This window comes from Pteropus vampyrus, unplaced genomic scaffold (assembly GCF_000151845.1).
Source record: "Pteropus vampyrus isolate Shadow unplaced genomic scaffold, Pvam_2.0 Scaffold26, whole genome shotgun sequence".
Taxonomy (NCBI): domain Eukaryota; kingdom Metazoa; phylum Chordata; class Mammalia; order Chiroptera; family Pteropodidae; genus Pteropus; species Pteropus vampyrus.
Window position 1 is genome coordinate 8,688,759 of NW_011888807.1, and position 20,926 is coordinate 8,709,684.

General features: G+C 28.1%; 2 pseudogenes; both read right to left on the bottom strand.

Moving 5' to 3' along the window:
- The window catches only part of LOC105289668, a 143,275-nt pseudogene that overhangs the window by 112,495 nt on the left and 9,854 nt on the right, over positions 1–20,926 (bottom strand).
- Positions 3,106–3,224, bottom strand: LOC111737427 (annotated as a pseudogene).

A 20,926-nucleotide genomic window follows, 5' to 3' on the forward strand; every position in this document is an offset into this window, starting at 1 on the left:
TATATTCTCTGGCAAACCAAAGTCGTACAAATATGCATGTGAAAATTTATTTTGAATCTTTTTATTTAGAGAATGCAGAAAAATTTCCTTGTCAAACCATTGTTACATTTATTCTAATAAAAATAGTCCATGTCTTTTAAAGATAAATAAATTTTCAGCTATAATTTTTAAATGGGATACTTGTTATTTAAAATGTGACAGACGTATTGCTCTGTATAAACTACACAATACTCTTGAAGCAGTTAGAAACATTTTTGTTTCCTCACATATCATCTGTGTTTGCATACAGAATCTTTACTCAATAATTGTAATTAGTAAATATTTATAAATATATAGTATATTTCAGGAACTTTATGAATTGTGTTGACACAGAAGAAAGATTCATTTGATGTGAACCCCAAGAGTAAATTTATTTTCTGAAATAAACTCCACATCGTCAACTAAGGACACAAATTTTATAAATAAAATCCTAGCAGCCATTTGCTGAAAAGGGATCTTCAACTGCTCTGTATACAGGGATGAACCTCTAACTGAACTCTGGCTTCTTCCATATGCCTCCCTTGTTTATACTATCTAAGTCAACTATGGCAGGGAAACCCTGATTTTGTCTTTTTACCAAGAGACTGACAACTGTCTTGACCAACCAGAACTACACGATTTGGAAACTTCATTTACACAAAGCAGACATAGTTGAGAACCTAGGTGGGAACTTTTGCTAGAAAAGTCAGCCTCCTCTTTGTCTCGGTGGAACACAATTTAGATTACTACCTGAATCTGTGTCTCCTGGGCTGCAGCTTGTTGCAGCCGAAATAAGTGCTCCCCACCCCCGCCTTTATTATAATCTAAAATTGTTTTGGTTTACAAGTGTTTTATATTCTATATATGGAAAAATATATTTCAGTAAACAACAAATATTTTAGACAGGGACCAATCAATATTTATTCAAAAGTAAATATATAAAATCCAATTTTATTTACTGTTGCTAAAAAGAAGACCATAGGCCCAAAATGGTGTTACTTTCATGATACAAAACCTAGATATAATACCTGACTTAGTTGCACTTTTGACGTTCACCAGAAATGTAATCTTAACCAGACTGGAATTTTCTGGTCAATACTATTAAGATAATCTGTCACATGGGCCCTACTCCACTCTTTCCTCCACAGGAAGCAGAAGTACTCTGCATGATAAAACTCTTTCCTTTCCCTTTCCTGCTAAAAGAAGTCCTGATCTAAAAATAATCCTTTCTTTTCTTTTTCTAATAACTCCCCTGCCATAATCTTCTTTCTGTAGAAATTGTTAAATTTTATACAACTCCTCAAAGCACTCTTTTACTTGCTGGATGGGATGCTGCCTGATTCATGAATCATTTAATAAAGTATATTAGATCTTCAAATTTACTCAATGAATTTTATTTTTTAATGTTGTTATTTATATGCTAGTTTCATATGGGTCCTATATGGGATATTTTCTTATCTTAACCATATATTTGTTGTATAACAAAATACCACCGATCTTTTTCTTGTATGCATGCATATATAAAATATAAATTCTTTACTGTATAGTTATTCATAAAGCAAAAAAAAAATATAATTTATGTTTGATTACAGCCTTTTTTATAGGAGAATATTGCAACTATTTAATATCGCTAGTGTTTGATTACAAAAGGTTTCCTGTATAATTCAATCTAGTAAGATTTCTGTGCAAAAAAAGTCTTGAGGAAGATGGAAATTGACTGATAAATATATTGGTCACTATAGAAGCATATTCAAATCTGTCTTCTTGCCTCTTAATGACTATGGAAGCCTGCCCAGTTTTATTGGAGAAAAAGATCAGAAGCTTTGTAAAGTACAAATCTTCTTGCAAGGTCATGAGTGACAACCAGAGTATGGATATGGAAAAAAAATTACAACAATAAAGCACTGTGTGTATGTATGTATATGTGTGTGTGTGTGTGTGTATGTGTCTGTACATGTATACATTTATATGAAAAATTAAAGAGAATCCATTAACAAGATATTGCAATACCACATTGAAAACTAAGCATAAAATGTAAGTTTCCATGCATTTTATTATGCATGGAACAAAGATTATAAATTAGATGTCTCTTTAACATCCAAGAATTGTTTAATTATGATAGGTTCCTAGGTTTTACAAAAGCTTACTTTGCTATTATATGAACCATTTCTTTGGATCAAAGTGCAAAGAATGTACTCACTAAAAAAGAAAAGGAGAAATTATCTGGTCCAAATTATTCTGATGCAGGAAAAAAAAAGTATTAGTATTAAATAAATGTTTCAAAACTCATAAAATTAAATATGAGGGATTGGTAGTTAAATTATTTTTCAACCTAAGGGTCATCCTCAGTTGTAAAAGATTAGAATCTCATATATATAAAAAATGAGTATGTTACTTCTCAAACAATATTTGACTTATTATTTAATTGTTTCTTCACTAATATGTAAGAAAAACAATATGTTAATTAAAAGGATGGAATTTAAAAATTATGCCTTATTCTTTAATTTAGAAAAAGTCATTCATTGAGAATTCAGCAAGACATTAGCTATGCTATTTTATTCAGTCTTAATTTATTGCACTAGTACATTAATTCTTTAATAAGCTTGCATGTTTAATTTCCACAATGCTATTTACATTAAGAAAATGAGTAGGTGTTTAATGAAAGGAAGGCAGGTCAGTGTTTAAATAGTAATTATCTAGTTAGTAGAGTAAGAACACTTGATAGTTGTTTTCTGCAAATAGTGTTAAATGGAAACAACACAAAACTGCATGCGTGACACTAGAATAATATATAAGTTACTTCTAATAAAATAACATTCTAATATTTCATAACTAAAAATGGCATGAATAGCATATTAAGAAAATAATTATGAGCCATAAAATCTAACCACCATACTGTTTTAAAATTTTTATTTAAAAGTAGTTTGTAAATAAAATGATTGTTCAATTCTCATTTTATTTTATTTTATTTTTTTATTTTTGTATTTATTTATTTTTTAAGCGAGGCAACCGTTCATTAACCTTACAGATTGCAAGGACCTTGTCAGCTTACAATCCTTTATATTTTATTTTTTATTTATTTTTTTAAGCTTACTGCACTTGGTCTTCCTAGGTGGTCTCCCATCCAAGTACTAACCAGGCCCGTCTCTGCTTAGCTTCCAAGATCAGATGAGATTGGGCTTGTTCAGGGTGGCATGGCTGTAGATGGTTCAATTCTCATCTTATATACAAGATCCTTTAAACATATAATGTTCTAGAGAATTGCATATCTGCAACTGAAATAAAGAAAAACCCATATCAAGTAAAGACCAATATTTAAATGATGAAAATGTATTAAACTATGTAAGACATGAAAAGACAATTTGCCTCTTGAACTTTTATTTCATTCATAAATCAACTGTTTATAACTTATTGAATGCATGCTTAACATATGCATTAAACATTATTTTTATGAATAGCTATTAAAACTTGTTCCAAAATTATTAAAGCATGAATATAAGCTTCTAATATCTCTTTCAAACATTTAACAAAATGAATAAAGATAAACATGTATGAGGGGAAATATCATATATCCATTACCCCTGAAATGATAGAAGAGAGCCAAAGTCATAGCATTTACTTTGAATGATTTCCACCAGCAAAAAAGCAAATGAAATGTGGTTGAAGAAAGCATCTCTGACAGAAGTGCTTTCCAAAGAAGACAGGTAAGAGACATCCTGGCAAAATTATTACAAAAATTATTGCAAAATTATCACAAAAATGTGGTTGGGTCATATAAGAGGAAGGAACCCAGTAAAGAAAAGTCGGTTTTGCCTCAGTGATCAACCTCATTCCTGGTGGCAGAATGGGAATTGGGAGAGCCAATCAGACACATCAAAAGGTAAGTATGGAGTAGCAGAGTGTCCCTTCATCTTAAAATCTTACCTATATGGAAAATTTTACATTAATGCATTTGCAAAGTAAGTAAAATGAATAATTCATAGAATTATGTTTATAATATGTTATAAAATTGATTCACCAAAATTTAACCTGTGGAAAACTGGTAAAAAAAGGAAATCATATAAACACTCAATTTATTGATCTGGAATTTTTTTCTTAACATTTCACACAAGAATATATTCTGATTATATATGAACTCTTGATGATCACTTTTCAAAATGCAAATATTCAATTCAAAATTATATTAAGAGAGCGGTCAAATAATAGTTTAATTTCTCTTATGAATATTCTATAAATTATGTATCTGTTATTTAAATTCAACAGTATATTGAAAGAATAACCTTGCATTTCTCGTAAGGAAAGAATCTAACAAAACAAAGATTTTTTTATTAACGGACTAAATTGATTTGGCATATAAAATCATTACTAGTGAAAACTTTAACTTATTATAAGGTAGTGTGTCAAATCAATGAAGAAAAGATTTAAGAAAGGTTAACTTATTAAAATGGAAAGTGCAATTATTAACCAATTAATATCAAAAAATGTTCCAAATGTATTCAATATATAATTATCAAAGGAGCTCTAAAATATCAAGTAAAAGGTAAATTATTTACAAGGGTTGAAACTTTTCTAAGAAAATGCAAAAAAATACTTAAAAGAAAATATTGATATTTAATACAATGATAGTGATAAATTCGATTGTCAACAAACACAATAAAATTTAAACTAAGGTATAAGGAGTTTATGGAAACAAGTATAATCTGATTGACTTGATTAGATTAAAATAGACAAATGTCATAAATTGACACTGCAAATAGTAATACAATTGATCAATTTGAAATTAACAAGTCAATCTACCTCATTATTTGAATCAAAATGTATAATTAATCAGTTTTTTTGATTTTAAAATTATCAAAAGATTGCATGATGGTTTAAATAATTTACATGCATTCTTTAATTCTTATTTTGCAGATGAAGAAACCAAAACACAAGAACTTCAATTTTTTTTCTCTCTCTCTCTATATATATTTAAATAACTGAATATTTAGATGTAGGAAAATATTATAGATATTGGCTTAGAGAAACAAAACACATGCACATATGTTTTTATGTATAAGAGAAATCTAGGCCTGGGATTCCCTGATAACCTGTATCTGAACATTTGTTTATAAATGTCTCTTTATTTCTTTGCATTTCTTTATCTCTTGTTCAATTTCCCAGTTTCTCACGTGTTTTTTTCCAAAAAATACTGAAAGAAAAAATATCTTTATTTACCCAGAAATGCAAATAGTCTATATTTTATCCCTGCTAAAAATAATATTAATATTTTTTTCTAAATGCCTAAACCAGGTTGATTTTTATCAAAACCATTTTGCTGAATTCTGGAGAAGTTAGTAGCTCCTTCTGTAAAACTAAAGGGATCTAGTAAAATAATTTTTAAAATATGAGAATAGTAAATGCTCTTCTTAAAAAGTCAAAATACACAAAAGCATGAAAATTATAGAAATAATTAGTAGGAGGAAGAAGTGAAGCTAAATAACAGAAATGCCTAAAACTCCTCCAACATAGTAATTTTAGAATGAGTGTGTAACCAATCAGAGCCAATAGAAATAAAAAGTTGTTTGCTGGAATCTCTGGGGAAAAAAATGTGATACAAAAATGTAAGTAAATCTTAGCGAATTTGCAAGAATTAGTTTGATTACAAAGATATGACACAAAGATCCAAGAGGCAGAGAAAGTAAGTCCTAATGGCGTGGCTGGTGTCTGAGCTTTCACATATAATGCTACGTAAATTCGATTTATTTAACCAGTTAACTTTGGGCTTTCTGTCACCTCCAACATAAATTATGCAATTTTATACAAGAGGCTATGACTGGATTACATTTTTATAAAATATATGTGGAAAATCAAGCTGAAAATAACAAATTTTAAATCAATTTGTCACACCTTGTTTTCACAAGTACAATTTCAAATATTATACTTATTTAATCATCTCTAAAACAACTGAATAATTTAAAATAATACTAAAGTTAATGATAATTACAATACAACTATATAGTAACAAATGTTGTCAGGTATTTGTTCTTTTCTTTATCAACCTTAATATCTTATGACTTTTTGAGAAGGCAATTTTATAGTCCTGACCACAATTACATGTTCTGACTGAAACATGAACATTGGTTATCTGTTGATAAACCTGATATATCTGTTTAGTACTTTAAGACTCTTTTTCCATACATCGCATTATATAACTTGCTCAGCTATAATTCTGTTTTCTATACATCTCCTTAACTAACGTGCTCCTAGTTGTAGCATTCTACTGCTTAATCACTGTATGCTTGCACATCTATAAAGAGCACTACAGTTGCCCACTATTGCTCTAAAATATAACTTAGCTTTGAAATTTTTGCTTCAGAGTGTGGTCCACAAATTGGGCAGATGTTTCACCAACATTGTGAATTATTGTGCAATATATTTTTGAATGCTTCCATTTAAAAATATTGTATTTATATTTTTTCTTTATATATTTATGCAATGGTATAAATTGAGTCGATTATAAAGATTAATGTCATGCTTTTTCATCATTCATATTGTAATATAGAGATATTAGAAATTTACCTAGAGAAAGTGACAATAATGAAGACAAACGTTTAGTTTAAATTAATAAAAACATCTAAACATTTAATTTCTTTTGTAATTATACTTTATGTTCTTATAAGTTGAAGAGACATTAGAACATTATTGTTACAAGAAAAAATAAGACTCATCTGTTTTTTCTCACTGCAAGAATCGTGATCGTGTGCATGGTAATAGGATCCTGATATAAGTTTGGAACACATTTTAGATCCAGTAACCCATGCTATTTTAATTATTATATTTCGTTTAAAATTAAAAGGATACACTAGAACATAAAGCTTTTAAATTTGTTAACACCAAATCTAGAAAATTATATTCTTTATCTATAATTAAGACTATGCAGTAAGAAAAAATCTGCTAAAATTAAAAATATGGTCCTTTATATTTCAGTCATCAACTGTCTCTCACTAAAAGAATGAAATAGATTTGGCAGACAAACTTAGTTTTTACAATAAGAAAAGTTAAATATTTCATATTATTCTGTTTTATTTGCATAAGCCTTTTTACTTTGCTTGCTTTGAATTTATCTTTTTTTCGCTATTTCCTTTAAAAGCTAGATGAATGGGATTTATTTAGAACATGAAATTTTAATAGGCCTCTAGTTATATGTACTTTAGCTCTTCTTTAATTCTTAGAAGCAATGGAAACACACTTTATTGGGAAGAGAGAAAGGATAAAATTCTTAGCTAATTTTTGTCCATTTTCATATGAGAATCAAAGAGAATTTTCAAAAGAATAAGTGATCTCTGCACTTTATCCAAAACTTGTAGGCAATTGTTGGAGTAGCACTCCAGATAGCTTCATCTTAGATTGTCATGACTTGCTTTGTACTAGATTAACATCGCTACTAAATTTTACATTTATAAGAATAGATTAATTATTTCTGCTTCTATGATAATAATATCATAGTTGTACAAGTATCCAGATATACCATAATCTGTGGCAGTATTATCCCAACAATTGATCTGAGACAGAAAGGTGATATTCTGAGAATAATCCCATAGAGGCATTAAGTATATATATATATATATATACTTTTTCAATGCTAATTAACAAGAAATAGAGTCACCATTACCTCAGTATAAACAAAACAATTAATATGATATTTTTATTTCCAGAAGACAAGAAGTAGATATTGTTATAAATTGATAGACTATTAAAATAATTTTGTATAGTGCATGAATCTAACCATTAGAAAAGTAACAAAAATAGGCAAAAACATCACTCATAAGAATTACTATATTTTTATAGTTTTCAGAAATTACAGCTTATAAAAATATCATTGATTTGATAATAGTTTTTGTTAGCTCTATTAATATAAGGTTTGAAGATAGTAACACTATCACAGTAAACCATTAAATAGATGTACTGATTATATAATGCCTTCTAATTCTTGAAAGTAATAATTAAAAAAAATACATAAGAGGCAATATGTTATCACAAACTCAATGCAGGGATTCAGCATACTACTAGTAAAAAAATCCATCTGTTATTAAACAAAATATTAAAGGAAGTATTTGTATGACTATAACACATTAAAGATGAAATGATAATAAAGATATTGATAATAATAAACTTATTTTCTTTTAGCAGATTAGAAGTTATATGTTTCATTATTAATAATGATTTTTACTGATAATCAATAGTAAATTCTACCTTAAATGTGGCCTAATCATTGATAAAAAAAACAAGGGAATGTGAATTATAAAGCCAGATTTTTAGCTCTAGATGTTTGATGTGTGTATATAAGCAATTAAGTCATTTACATTTTTTTCACCCTTAGTCTACTGATCTACACAATTAGTGCAACAGCACCTGTGCAGTCTATCTGAGGCTGTTGCGAATGTCAAATAATAAATGATAGACATGCTTTACAATGCAAAGTTTTTACCTAAAAAATGTTTTATAATATCAGTATACCATTTAAAAAAAGGCAATACATATTTAATCAAGTTGTTGAAACATAAAAAGGAGGCAATATCTGCAAAATTTCTAGCATGATGATTCATATAATAAGTATTTTGAAATACATGTTTGTGATTTTGTTGTGATTTTAAGTGTTGAACATTTTTATATATTGAACTATTTGATCTGTAAATACATTTTGAAATACAAGTGATACTTTATTAATCCTTTTAAAACTAGTTTACGGTGCTATATTATTAATGTGACAGGTTTTTCAGTCATATCATCTGTCTTTCACTTTGCAAAAAAATAAAATAAATTATAAAACGATCAACCCATGTATTAATAATATTATTTATTTAATATTTGTAAAGTTGACATACTTCTTGAGCTACAAATAAGTAACTTTTAAAATTTTAACCCAAACATTTTTAAATTCCAGGATGCTAGAGGACATATTTTTTTAAACGCTACATTCTAAATTGCAAATAATGATTCTACTCCTTTGAGCACATTTGTCTGAATTTTTTACTTTAATTAAACTGAATAATTAGAATGTTAAATGAAACTGTATAACCTCAACTAACTGAAAATGAGTGAGTTGAATACTGAATATAAAGATGGACTTAAAAGTGTAGAGTTCTGTATTAAATTCTCATTTTTCTTAAATATTCTTAAAGGTTATATTCTTATAAATCTAAACTAGAAGAGAAATTCTCACTTTTAGGGTAAGAGAGTGTGTGTGTGTGTCTGTGTGTGTTAAAAAATATTAGATTATGCCATCAGGTTTTCTGCTTGATATGCATAACTTTCACAGATTCCCAATAAAAATGTTTCTCAGATATAGTCTACCCTTCTAGATCAAATGTATAAGTTTCAGTCTTGATAAGCATTATTGATTAAAATAGGATTTTAATAGTAAAGTTGAATTTGATTATCTGAAAAATCTTAACTGATTAATGAATATATGTGGAAAAGAACAGTGTCAGGAAAACATCCCCATTGCTTTTGTTTTTAATTTCAGTGGCATTAGAATATTTTCCCTAAATATAACTGTTTCTGATTGAGAAATTTTTATCTAAAGTCTCTCTCTCATATATGTGTATATATATGCATATATATGAGAGATGTGTACATATATACACACACACACACACACACACACACACACACACACACACACACACACACATATGAGAGAGATGGATGACTACTATAATTCCAGTAATATAAAAAAATATTTGCCCTTTAATCTTTTTTAATAAGGAAAGCAATGCATGTTAATTATTTGCAATTTCAATAACAACAATAAAATTTTTAAGTTCTGATTCTACAGTGAAATGAAAGGAAAAAGTCATTAGATTGCTCCCTTCTATTTAGTATATGGCTTAGTGAATCTTGTTCTCTCATGAAAATGGACCTAACTTTAAATCTTTTTTTATTTACCTTTAACTAGAAATGTGTCACCTTAGCTAGTTCTATTTCCTTGTTCTTTTCTTGGAGTAAAATGATTACCTTTAAATTACCAAGTATATTCAAAGGGCCGAGAATTTTCAAATTTCTCTTTGTTTTATTATGTTTCTAATTTCTTTTCATGCTACTAATTAGATCTGGGGGAGAAATGTCAATGTACTATACCTATATAAAGAACTACTGTAGGTCTCATAAAGCTTAATTATTTACCACATTTACATTTGATGATTGCTCAAATCTAATTATGAATAAAGCCAGCTGTTCCTTAGTATTACTTTTTGAGTACTGGATTTTACCATACCAGAATTGTCTCATCATTACCAAAAATCATTCAGCTAAGGGCTTAAAAGTTTTTCTTAGTCCTTGGGACAATATTAATAGTCAACTATCATCTCCTCTTTTTGGTCCAGTTATAGGTAAAAGACATTCAGTCCTTAACATAATCTGATAACTGTTTTTTACAATATACTGAAAAAGAAAAAATAAATAAATGAACTGAATAAAATTCTATGCTCAATTTAAGGAGTCTTCAATAAAACAGTTTAATAGAAGATGTTGAAAACCATTTTAAACAATGGGAAGATAAATTTTTGTCCAGGTTAATGAAATTTATTAATTAGCATCTCATGCATTGGTTTCTTTTATTTTATATAGCACTTCAAATTTTTTACATTTATTTTCTTAACTGGCAAATCTTGACACTATCTTGATATAGCTAAAAAAAGATATTATTATTGGTACAGAAATTATAAAACTAAGAAAATATGCTTCGGATGACTAAGTGAGATCTAACAGAAAAAAAATCATTTTAAATTTCCAGACCTCAAATCTCATATTTTATGAAATCTCATATTTATGCACGTGATGATTAAAGTTCTTTCCATTGCACTAATAAATACAAAATACCCCACTGTTACATTATGATAATATGCATTATCAGTATCACCTAGGGGCATTATTTATACATGGAGGCAGGATCTCACCTTAAGGCATTTTCTTTGCGTGGACATTTATCCAGTTTTTGGTCTTTAGATTTTCACTTCTAAAAAAAATCAACATTGAGCAAAATTAAACATAATCAGTCTGTTATAGCCTAACCTATACTTAATGAAGTTATATTTATACTGAATGGATATGTATTAAAGTCCAGTGAAAGAGATATCTTCCAAGCAAAGAGCACAGTTTTCTCTTTCACTCCCACCCCCCACCTTTAAAATAATTAAAAGTAATGTAAATATATATTTAGGAGGTTTTATGATAACTATTGAATTGCATAAAGGAAAATCAGTTGAATGATATTAATATCTACTGGTAATGATTATGATGGCTTCATGTAACCATCTCTAATTAGAGGATCTGCTAAAGATATTAAAATCTTTCTTTATGGAAATATGTTCCTGGATGTTGCCGATAAAACACTGGCATATTCTTCTCTGCACTTTCTATTTTCTATCATCTTCTTATTAATAGTTTAGAACTGCACAGTAAAATTGCTTTATTTACAATTCTGCTTCAATTCTGTCTTCCTAAAAGTTCACCTCAGCTACTTTGATTAAATATTTTTAATTAAATATAATAAATTTAAATTTCATTGAATTATTTTAATTTTCCCATACAGTACAAGTTTATACAGATTTTCTTGGTCTGTTATCATAGTAAACTAAAAATTTTAGTCATTTTTTGTTAGATTTTTCTAAGATACCACAATGTTGGTATTTCTGCCATGAAGGGGAAATCATTTATTTTACTAATCTTTCCTTTGAAGTTTCCTTTGAAGTAGGTTGTGATATTACCGAAATGAAATAACCACTTGGTGTACAAAAGAAATAACATGACATTTTGACTATATTTATTTCAAAATAGCAATAATTTTTATTAATGCATTTTATTTTACATCCTATTTTAATTGTTTTTATATTTTTGAGAGACAACCAATATATCTCTTGATATTCTACTACTGTTGTTTTACATGCATAATTATCAATCAGATAGAGATAAATTACACTGGCTGAAAATTCTCCAGAGATGAAATCTTAATGTCACTGGATTTTCATATTTTAATTATCTACAAGTTTAATTGTGACTGATAAAATGCAATGAATATTTATTTTGGTTAAAAAAAAATGGTAGTTCACCATGTGCAAGTATTGCACTATACGCCAAAACCATAGAAATAAATTAGAGAGGAAATTACTTTTAGTGGATTAAAATATGAGAATTGATATATAGAAATAAATTTAATGTTATTTATAATAATTTTAGTTTAAATTGAGTAAGTCCTAGTGATGTGTTATTCACTTCACAGCATCTTTCCTTTGAAGGTTCGTGAACATGGATATCCAAAGTTCCAGTATCCCTAAAAGTAAGAAATTTTATCTATCTGCTTGTCAATATGAGGACTTTTCAGTTGTAACCACAGAATTATATGTGGCGTCACTTGGGAAAAGTCAGTTTACAATTCCTGTCAATTCATGCACATCTTGTGACAACTATCTCACAGTAAGAATAAAATTCGAGAAAGAAAACTCACTTCTAACTGCTTTCCAAGTCAGTCAGGACTATGTTACTCTCATTGGCTCATTAATATCTTTTTATTTGAACCAATTCTTAAGCTATATTTCAACCTATTCAACGAATATTATAGCAAAAGTGATTTAAGGGAAGGGTTTTGTTTCTGAAGAAATAAAGTCTAAAGGAGAAAATGTTTGGCCTAGAAAAACCATGGATAGCACTTACTGGCTAAAATTTTTATTTCAGAGTTTTGAAAAGTACTGTTTTACATGTTCTAAGCATATCCTCATAAATATATTAACAGATAATGTTAATCAACATTAATTAACATTAACTGTTAATCTGTCTCTTAAGAGAGACCAGGATATAACCTCATAAGTCAGTAGAATGCTTAAAATTTAAGACTATAAAATATTAAATGGATAGATAGAAAATATATAAAATATAGAGATATCTGATTTATAAGTAATAAAAAATTTAGCAAAAGTCAAGAACCCAGACAACAAAAACAAGAATAATTGAAATTAGAGGTGCTATCCACTCAAAAATATGGATTGTTTAGTCATATTCTCCTTTGCCAATAAACAGGAAAAAAATTGTCATGTAACAGCTAGACATTCCATAACACACACACAAAATAAAAAGCATAATACTAGAGATGCAAAGAAAAAAATATGCTTTAAATAAAAAAAAATATCCAAGACATAGACATTAATTATAAAAAAACTAATTTATGATGAAAAAAAATAAAGGATGAATTTTTAAAGAAACAGCCAGAGTAAAAATTAGTGGAGATTACAATATTACAGGGTAAAAAGAAACTAAATCAACTTATAAAAAAAATCTCCACCAAGTGCCAGGTAAAACTTATGGAGAGATTCACCTCCACATACATCAGGATAAAATTTTTGAATTTTATGTTAAAAAATAAAGTTTGCACCCATTGGGGTAAAAAAAAAAAAAAAAGATGATAATCTATGCACAAAACATATAGTCCCACACTTCTCTGGAATATAATTGCTACTGGTATAATTGAGCGATACAGAGTTTTGAGGAGAAAAAAAAACTGCGACATTCTATAGAAAGCCATGTGTTAAGTCTTATTTATGAAGAAAAGACCATCATTTTAAAAATTCAAAGATTCAGTACATATACATCACAAAACTCCATTCTTTCGTTATTTTCATTTTAAGTGATTAACAAATACATAACAAATATTTTGAAAAAATATTATAGATATCCATGTAGTTACTATTTAGTTAAAACAATTGTTACAAATTCGTCCTACATGTGAGCATACTGTGATATCAAATTCAAGTTCGATCATCAGACTGATCAATGGTTAGCTTAAGGTTACCTTTTTCCAGCTAACCTTACTGCCCTACTGCCTATTCTTATTTTGTGTTAATCTCATTAAGTCATTTATAATAAATAATATGCATTGTTTTGCACATTTTAAAGTTTAGGTAACTATTATCAATTTATGTATCTCTTTGCAATTTGTTTTACCTTCACTTTTTGAATTTTGTCCATGATGATTTATCACTTCTAAATAGAAACTATTTCATTAGTTCTACATAGTATAGAGTTTATTAGATTTTTATGGAGGAACAATTCAATTTTTCACACATTTTTTGAAAATACCCACAACTACAGTGAACAATCTTTTATAGAGATTTTCCAGTAGATAAGTTATTTCAGATATATAGCTATAAATTAAAATTTGGAATGATACATTGTGAACATTTGTCATACGGTTTGATCTGTCATTATAAATCAGTTCTAAATACTAGCTTATGTATATGACACTTTCTTTTTAAAATATTGGAGTATTTTTAAAATTTAAAATATGTGTATTCTTTACTTACCATTGATCAGTCTGATTGCATTGCAATCAGAGAACTTACATTTTCTAACTTTTAGACTGTTAATATATAGACATCCATTGTTATCTTGTTAAGGATGATGTTCAAATCTTTTATGTCCACATTACCCTTTCTGTTTGATTTAGACTTTACACATCAATTTTTTATTACAATATTTAAAAATGTATCAGTATAATTGTCAATTTTTCTTTTAATTCTGAAAACTATTATTCTACCCATATTTAGACTATTTTGCTAGGGTCATCCAAATTCAGTTTCCTTCTCTTTGTCATTATAACATTATCTGCTTTATCGTGATTAATGTTTTTTGGCCTTACAATTAACTGTTTTTATATATTAAAATAGATATACAATTTTATCGCCATTATTAATTTCTTGAAATTTATTTCTATCACTTTATATTCAATCTGTATCTTTCAAATAATTCTAAGTGCTGTTTAATTTCATTACAATGTTCTAAATAGCACTGGAAATTAGCTAGGAACTTCTCAGAAATTCTTTTTCTAAAAATAGCCAATTTGAATTAAGGTTGTTTATTTAAGTAATGTATTAAGTAGTATTTATTCTCTTTATGTTAATTCAAGATATATTTAATAGAATTTCTACTTTTAATTTACATATAATTTGATAGCTAGTGTTTCATATTTTACCATATTTCTTAAGCAACATAAATAAATATGTAAAATCAACAATATTTTTTCTACTGAAAATTTATCTCTACCTCCTAATGCTGAACTTCTATAGGTAAACTATTTCTGTAATTTAACCAATTTCCTGATAAAACGAGCATTATATCAGAATGGCCTTTTACTGTTATTTTCTTGCTTATTATTTCCATATATATCATTCTTGATGGTATTTATTTCTTCCATTCAGGTGCTACATTAAGTTTAAGTGTTGTAATTTATGTTTTGTACATTGTTCCACTGGCTTTGGGCAATATGTACATTTTTAAAAAGCTAAATGAGTAAGTTAGTTTTGCTGTTCTAACTGCCACTTTCCTCCAGTATTTCACTGGAAACACATTAGCTAAAGGGATATCTGAAGGCTTATTTAGCTCATAATTCTTAGAAAACAATGTGAGGCAATTGCAAAATATTTATGAAATATAAATATATAGATTGAAAATATGTGTCATAATATATTTTACACTTATTGACATTTCAAATATATAAAATTGAGAGACTATATAAAGAATAAAAATCCACAATTCTGAAAGCCAGTATATTTGGGGCAAGAGTAAAAGCAAAATAGAATAATGTAATAATGTTATGAATAAAAATCTTTCTTCGTATTTCACGTCACTATAACTATTTGAAGTACAACTATGAAAAGAGAAAGAGTTAAATAATAATAGGAAAATTATTTTTATAAAAGTTAATTTACACATTATAGCATTTCAGTAACATATTATTCTCTGAACATTATTTTCTGTCTTATGAATTATTCTTTTTCTTATTATTTGATTTTAGTTAAGAGTTTTAAGTCAGTTATCAATTAGTTAGCCAAATGTTTATTGGTGATCTCTAAAATTAAAGGCACTTAATCCAAATTTGGACAAGATAGAATCCCTGCTCTCTTTTCAGTTACAAAATATATGAAAGGATACAGAAAAATCAATATATAATTTTTTTGGGGGGGGCATTTTATTTGTGTTTAACATAGAAGTGAACATGATTAATTCTGAATTTAATATTATAAGACTTTTAGAAGAAAAGGTATCATCTGATTTGATTCATCAAATAACTTGTTTTCTGGATCCGTTAGCAAAAACAATGAACTGATTGTAGTCTTAGTATGGCAAATGGACACAAATACTGAGGTAGTAGGAAATAAGATTTTTTATTATTAGCAAATATTATTATTTTTTTAGAAAATCAGGCAAAGCTTTTAAAAGATGGGACACTAGAAATTTGGCATTTAGATTCATCATATTTATAAAAAATAGATTAAAAATACCAAGTACTGCATAAATATGGGAAACAGAAACTCTCATGACTTGCTGGTGGTAAAGTTATACACAAACACAAATCTGTACATATATATTTCCTATATATGCCTATGTATAGGTTTACATATATATATTTTTTTGAATATATCTAAATGCATAAAATTATATTTAACAGAAGATTTCAAGATGTTCAGGATGTGACAATCTATTAATGGTTTGATTATGAGTGACTTTTCCTCTAATATATATTTTATAAACTTTGTAATGAAAGTATTATATTGAAATTTTTATTTATCAGAAAAGTTATTTACCAATACAAAATGATACTTAAAAGGCCACAAGTAAAAAACATTAAATATTCAAAAGAACATTTTCAATAGAGAATTGAGAGTGAAACCAAATTATTAATAAAGTATGTCTTAGAAATTTAAATAATTGAATGAGAACTATATATATAGTCTCTCTAGTCACAAGTGACTTCAAATTCCTCTGAGAGTATCTCATATTTTTCCTCTTGCTTGACCTTGGGTCTTCTCTTTGGGCTACTCCCCAGAGGAAGCCTTTTCTGACTGCTCTCCCAGCTATCTACCACTGTCATTTTTACTCAAGGCTCTTTTATATGGTAATAAGGTTAGGGGTTCCTGGTGTAATGGCTGTTTGTGTTTGGAAGACACAATGGATTTGTATATCAGTTTTGGCCTTTGCAAGCGTTTCTGCCTCTTATCCAAGTTATGGACCACACCTCCACCCCATTCCTTTCTCCCATGTGTAATAGGTAAACCTCAGAATCCTTACATTATAGTTTTGAAGCCTTTCTAAGGATTGATTATTTTGTTATTTAGGTGAGATATGTTATATGGATTAGTAGTGCCCTTCCTTCCTTCTCCTAACTGTAATAGTATTCCAGCTTTGCAGTGAGCTACAGGATTTGGTATCCTTCACTCTACAAAGAACTCTTTTGTTCTGTAAGAAAGATGTGGAAAGGGATCTGGCAGGAGTTCAGAGTGGCTGTTTGCATGAACTTAGTTACCCCACTAGCCTGAACTAAGTGGTATAGCTTCTCATATTCTCCCTAACCTTCTCTTGCAAGAGCCTTGCAAGTTCCTGGAGGAAATGCCTAAAGGTGAGTGGAAATTATCCTATGAGTTTTGCACTCAAGAGCTTTACACTTTCATTTTAGTCCAGCAATTTGTCAACATTACTGGTCTAATATCTTGTTAAATTACGTTTTGTCCAGTGACAGTTGCTTTATTTAAATAAATGGCCAGGTTCCATATCTCTAGGTTTCAGTATGACTCTGTCTTGGGACCTGATTTTCTGATAAGTTCATGAATTGTCATTAACTTGTGCTTTTCTGCTCCCCGCCCCACCCTCCTCCGGTAAGGATGTGAACTATTTCGTCTAGCTCTCTTCATCCCTGAACTGAAGTTAGAAGTAATTTTTTGTTTGATTGTTTGTTTGCTTGTTTTTTATAATGTATAGTCAATTTTTTGTATATTTACCCATCCCTGGAGCTTAATAAAAAATGTTCACAAAATTGGATACAAATCAGAATACGTGATGTATATTATATATTTGGTGGGGGTGAAATAAAATGATGCCAGATTCTAATAGACTTACACATTTTGTTTTGATGTGTAAAAAGACACAAGGTGAGTGGATTACTGTTAGAGTAAGTGATAATAAAGAAGCATATGTATTAAAATAAATAGAATGCAATGATTAAGTATTTAATTGTTTGTAAAGCAGGCATGTACCATGAAAAATGGTGCAAGACAAGAGATATAACATCAACATTATTTCTGATTTCTCTTTATGTAAATTCGAGGAAAATGTTACCATTCTAAAGGTCTTTACTTTTTTCCAGAGATTTGAGAATTATAAATGGCAAGAGATTATAGAACTAGTTAATGTTTTATAGAGCCTAATCCCTGAGATCTACTTCTTGGAAGTTGATAATAGATTTTAAATACTAGGATGAAGAGTAGTAAAATTACTAGCACAATTTGGATTAAAGCGTGATGATTAAAAAGTGCCTTTTATCTTTTTTATCAGTAATTTTAATGTGTTGCATATAACTTTTCAAGGTTGTGCATTTTAGAGTAAATACAAGATACTATTGTTTTGATTAATTTTAAATAATAAAACATTTGAATCATTATATTAACCAATAATTTCCCACTATGCTAAAACACAGTTTTGAAAACAGTCATCTAGAAATTTGTTATCTTTAGAATAATAAAAGAAATGGCTCTGGTTTATATAAATGTCCGCCGATGTTTTTTGACATGATCTACAATTATAACAATCTCTTCAGCTTGAAAGGAGGAAGAAGAAGAAAACCAGACAATTTAATGTAACTATTGTCATAACAATTTCCATATTTGTTCATTATTAAAACTTTATCAGAATTATAGCCTATATGTATTTATATCTGCTTATCCATTGGCAACCATTATCAGATTCTAACATTCATCTAAGTCTTTTCTCTCAATATTGTTAATACTGAAAACACATTGCAAAGAACTGTTTGGAAATAAAAACCCACTGAAAGATCAAGAGGAAGTGTTGAATATTTGGCTTAATTTATTCTTGCTGCTGTTAATACTAGATAACGTTTTAAATAAAGGCACTGTGTTTGTTTTTTGTATATTTTGTTAAGACTTGCTTTTAAAAGAATTATTCTTTATTTCTTTATACAATCTATGTTTATCTTTTGATTATTTAAAAAAAAAAAAAAACGGTACTAAAAAGAAGAACTCCAAACTTCCAATCTCAGAACATAAAAAAAAAAATCTTCAAAGCCAACGTTTTGCTGAGCAGATTTGAAAACAAACTATCATCCCCATGGAACCATTAAACATGCCTTCTTTTTTCATGCTAAAAGAGCAAAGAAAATCTCTTCCTTGTTAAGCACTATTGAGAGTCATAACCGTCTGGCAGCTTATTTCATTAAAAATATCTGTAATTTATTTTTCTTTATTTTTATAGATGCTCGAGCAGCTGCAATGCACTATAGCACTTATATATGTTGATATGAGAAATTAAAGTTTATTTTTATGTCAAAAATATTAAAATATTTTTATTTTAATTTTAAGGATTAGAGATTTATTTATTTTTTTCTTTCATGCCATTTCATTTTTATGGTCAAACTTCTGCCAAAGTCACCGTCCTTTGTGAAACCTAGTAGATATATGCATGTAGCTTTAAATTATTATTTTTTATGTTCACTGGATTGGCTGAATTCACTGTACACATATAATATGTACACATATATGTACACATATAATAAATACAAGCAAATACATACATAATCAATGAATATAAATATATATATACAGACACATACACAAACATATCTTATTTTATTGTACTTTATACATTCTGTATTTTTCAGAAATTGAAGATTTGTGGCAGCCCTTCATCCAGCAAGTTTATTATTGCCATTTTTTCAACAGCATTTATTCACTTCATGTCTTTGTGTCTATTTCTGGTGAAAACATTTTGGAGATTGTTAAGATGATAACAAAGGATTTAGAATATTACATAAACTTTTGATAAAGCAGTGGCAGGATTTGAGAGGATTTATTTCAGTTTTGAAATAAGTTCTACTGTGAGTAAAATGCTATCAAACAGTATTGCATGCTGCAGAGGAATTGTTCATGAAAGGAAGAGTTAATCAATGCAGCAAACTTAATCGTCATCTTACTTTAGGAAATTGCCACAGCCATATCAACCTTTAGCAACCAGCGATCAGTTAGCAGATGTCAACATCCAGGTAAGACCCTCCACCAGCAAAAAGATAATGACTTGTTGAAGGCTCAGATGACAGCATTTTTTAGCAATAAAATATTTTAATTAATATGTATATATTAATATTTTCATACATAATGCTATTGTACCATTAAGAGGCTATAGTATAGTATAAACATAACTTTAATATGTGAAATCAAAAAATTCATGTGACTCACTTTATTGCGATTTTCACTTTATTGTGGTGGTTTGGAACTGAAACACAGTATCTCCAAGATATGCCTGTATTCGTATTTATACACACTTCTCTATATAGAAATATACATGAAATCTTACTCAAAAAAATGACTTCAGTTGCCTCTGTTAAAACTTGCATAGTAATTAAATTTTTTTGTAATTACTTATGAACCTTTTAAGCAACTCTGAAATTAAGGACACCCTTTATTAGCTAATTAGAATATTTATTCTCTTTATTTTTTAAGAAAATGTCATTATTTTCAATATTCAATTGCATATTTTTGTTAGGATTTTTCAAAAAGCTAAAAAAACAACCATTTGTTTACATTAATTTATTTAGAAATAGAGATTTCTAAGTCAGGGAATTGGTTTTAATTTGATTTAATAAAAACAAAAATCAAATACATAAGCATAATGTTAAAATAATTTTAAAACAAATTTTACAAGTAATTATTTTTCTAAAATATTTTTAGTTGGCTTTATTTATTTTCTCCAAAACAGTTTGAAATATCTAAAATTTAGAAGAGGTATTTTTTTTTTACTTAAAAGTTATAGTAAGATATTTAGTTTATGTAGTTAGTAAGTATAATTTATTAAAAATTAATTTAGACAGAAA